The 4,053-nt window shown below is 49.1% G+C and overlaps 1 protein-coding gene across 1 annotated transcript in view; it reads right to left on the bottom strand.

Moving 5' to 3' along the window:
- The window catches only part of LOC119299900, a 79,055-nt gene that overhangs the window by 74,712 nt on the left and 290 nt on the right, over positions 1-4,053 (bottom strand). The gene's annotated exons all lie outside the window — the stretch shown is intronic.

Genomic DNA, 4,053 nt, shown 5'->3' with positions numbered 1-4,053 from the left:
GCCACCCCGCGCCTAGTCGCCGCCCCCGCGCCTAGCCGCTGACCCGCCGGAGCCCCTTGCCGAGGTAGCCCCGCGCCGCGCCACCCCTCCCCTCGGTTCGTTTTTTTTAAAAACCGTTCCGGTTTCTTTTCGTTCGTTGTTTCGGTTTTTTTTTCGAAACCCTAGATCGGTTTTTCGTTTTGGTTTAGTTGTTTAGCGAGCGTTCGCCGGACCGTTCATCTTAACGAACATGATCACCGGTTATTCCCGGTTTACGAACGTCCGTTCGTTTAACCGTTCGTCGTTCTCTTTTTCGTCGGATTTATTCCGCGATTTTCTGATCGTGATTTCAGATCCGATCTTCGTTCTAGTTTATCTTCTCGCTCGTTCATCGGAATCAGGTGATTCAAGCGCCTGGAGTATCGTTTCGAAACCGCCGTTCCGACTAATCAACTTAAACAAGTTTTTGCCACAGTAAAATTTGACCTAGTTTCAACTTGCTAGAACCGAGTTGTTTTCTTTCGCCGTTTGTTTTCCGTTGCTTTGTTCGGTTCGTTCTTTCTTTGCAACCGGAGTTCTTAAGTTGAACTTTCTGGTTCGATCTCTTGTTCGAGTTTTACCTGTGCATTAGATGAGTACTTATTGTATGCTTGTTGTTTGTCTGCGATAGATTACCTGGATTGCGCCGCCTGTTACTGCGAATCTCTAGGTCTCGCGGATCATCAGCAAGGCAAGTAACACTTTGATCATACCTTTTCTACAACCCAGTTTTATTGCATTAGACCAATCCACACATATTGCATGATTAGGATCTAATTAAATTGTGGGATGGGAAGTAGATGAGGTAGTACCTATTACCTATATTATTATGAAACCTTTGGGAGTTACTTCTACGTTTGCTTATTATGCCATGCTATGCTAGTAGACGTGGATTGGGTGAGTGATATCCATGACAGATGTGAGTTTGTTAATTTTATTGGTTTACTTAAGGTGGCAACTTAAACACACATCTGGGTGGATTGAGGCACCTGGTTTCTATCAGGACTTGCCTGTTTTTCTTTTGGACCGCCACCCAGGCTCAAAGGGATCATAAGATCTTTCATGCTAGAAACTTCCGTGTGCAGCCACAAGCCATTATGGGCTCTGGCATAGTTGATTAAGTTGTGCGAACTCTTATAGTGGTAGACTAGCAGATGTAGGGGATGTAGGTGGTACGGTCTACCCGATCGTAAGGTGCTAGTGCTTCTGAAAGACTATGTCTCGGTCATCCGTTTCTCAAACACCTTGTAGTGCGAGAAATCCAACGGAGGCGATCGAGTCTTGTGGGGAAAAGTGCGCAAACCTCTGCAGAGTGTAATAAACTAATCATGATTAGCCGTGTCCCCGGTTATGGACAACTTGAGTATCTAGTACTTGAATATCATGTGAATCTCATCATGTTACTTCTAATTAATATTGTTGGGCTTTAATTGTTCACTTAATTGGGATCGGAATGCTGTCAACCATTCTCGATGTTCAACTACCATGATAGTTAAATAAATTTATTCCTTTGCAGTAGGGAAAAACTAGCTTTACGCAAAACTGTAACCATAGAGCTTTCCACCAGCCATACATGCATATAGTATAGCTGTTGCATTCCATTACTCTCTATGTGTTACATTGCCAGCATATTCCATGTGCTGACCCGTTTTCGGGCTGCAACTTTCATGTTGCAGACTTTTCAGACGACGAGTAAGGTGCTTTTAGGTCGTGGTCCTATACTCAGTGATGCCGTTGGAGTTGATGGACCCATTTATCTTCCAAGTCTTCCGCTGTTATCGATATTAGATGGCCTTAAGCCATATTATTTGTAATAAGTTCTCTTTGAGACATCGATGTAATAAGTGTGTGATTGCCACTCTGTTATAAATCCTTCGAAGTACTATGTGGTGTCAGCATTACTGATCCAGGGATGACCCCGGAGCACAGAGACTTGATCCATTCGGGTCGGGTCGATACATGTAATGATGCTATTCTTGTCGTCATCGACCGGCTTTCTAAGGTCGCACATTTTCTGGCAGTCAAAGAAACGATCAGTGCTTGTCAGCTTGCAACTCTATATATGTTCAGAATTGTTTCACTTCACGATATTCCACTGGTTATCAGTTCAGACCATGGCAGCTTGTTCACTTCAGATTCTGGGCAAGTTTCCAAGAAGCTATGGGAACTCATCTGCCGTTCAGTACTGCGTTTCATCCTCAGTGGCAAGGACAAGTTGAACGTGTCAACCAAGTTCTCGAAGACATGCTTCGAGCTTGTGTAATTTCCTTCGGCAAGAAATGGGAGGAATATCTTCCGTATGCCGAGTTCTCTTATAATAATAGCTATCAAGCTAGTCTGAAGATGTCCCCCTTTGAAGCGTTATATGGACGAAAGTGTCGCACCCCTCTGAACTGGTCAGAAACTGGGGAACATCCACTCTTCGGTCCAGATATTATCCAACAGGCCGAAGAACAAGTCCGCATTATTCGCGAGAATCTCAAGACTGCTCAGTCACGTCAGAAAAGTCAGTATGACCGTCATCACAAAGACATGGTCTATCAACCTGGCAAAAAGGCTTATCTTCGAGTTACACCAATGAAGGGTGCTCACCGCTTTGGGATCAAGGGCAAGCTAGCTCCTCGCTATATTGGCCCATTCACTATTCTCGAAGGGCGTGGAAAAGTGGCATATCAACTGGAGCTTCCGTCCAACCTTTCAAAGGTTCACGATGTGTTCCACGTGTCACAACTCCGTCGTTGCTTCAAGGACCCAGTCCGAGCAGTGGATCATGAAGTTCTCGAATTGCAACAGGACCTCTCGTATAAAGAGCATCCGGTCCGCATTCTCGACCAAGCTGAACGCCGCACACGTTAGAAGGCGATCAAATTCCTTAAGGTCCAGTGGTCGCATCACTCTGAAGATGAAGCCACTTGGGAACGCGAGGATCGCCTGCGTGATGAATACCCCGTACTGTTTCCTTCTACCTCCTAAAATCTCGGGACGAGATTTCTTGTACCGGAGGATTTTGTAACAACCGGATAATCATGCTACAGTAATCTCACGTTGACAGTGCCACGTCACCCAGATCACTGTTGCTAATCTTGCATTGGATCGAAAAATTTCAAATTCAAAAGTTTAATTAAAAGTCAGACATCAAACTTTCCAAAAGTTAAAACAAAAATGTTCGGGAGGTGCCATATTTTACATATGTAAATATGGAGTAATAAACACATTTTTATAAAATGCCTAAATAATTTAAAATGATTTAAAACAGAAAAGAAAATACAAAAGAGAAAAACAAATCTAACAAAAAAAGGAAAACACCCCCACTGGGCTCCGGCCCACGTGGCCCAACCAACCGGCTGGCCCACTCCCACACCATAACCCCCTCCCCACTCCACCGACACCCACTCTCCCCCACACTCCCCTGAAATATCCCCCCCTCTCTCCCCCGATTGGATCGGGATCGGAGGAGGAGGCCGCCGCCCGGATCGCCCTTCGCCGTCCACCTCTGCCCAGAACGCTGCCTCACCGGACCTCCCTCACCGGTCTGCCTCCTCTCCGTCGCGCCGTCACCGTCGTCCCCCTCGACAACCATTGCCCCGTCCCTACTCCTCGCTATGAGTCGCCGCCTTCTCCCTCCCCTCTGCCCTCCGCGCTCACCGCGGACCCCCCTCCACCGTGGCCGCGCCTCGGCGCTGCTGCTCGCCCCTGCCCGCCGCACGCGCTCGTGCATGCCATCGCCATGGCCACGGCCTCGACCGCCCGCGCTGCGCAGCCCCACCTGTCGTCGTCTGCTGCGCTACCACTGCCGCCCGCGGTCGTCGCACCGCTCCCCACTGCCCTCGCCTCGCTCCCCGCCTCCGCTGCCACCCTGCTGCTTCGCCATGCTGCGCGCTGCCGTCACCGCCGTTGCTCGCCCCTACTCCGCGCCACCGCACCATCCGCAGCACCCCATACGCCCGCGCGCGCCCGCCGTGCGCTGCCGTCGCCCCGGCCCGCGCTCACCGCGTCGCCCGTGGCCTCCCTCCTGCTGGTAGCCCGATGCTGCGC

This window comes from Triticum dicoccoides, chromosome 5A (genome assembly GCF_002162155.2).
Source record: "Triticum dicoccoides isolate Atlit2015 ecotype Zavitan chromosome 5A, WEW_v2.0, whole genome shotgun sequence".
Classification (NCBI taxonomy): domain Eukaryota; kingdom Viridiplantae; phylum Streptophyta; class Magnoliopsida; order Poales; family Poaceae; genus Triticum; species Triticum dicoccoides.
This window is presented reverse-complemented; position numbering and strand designations above follow the sequence as displayed.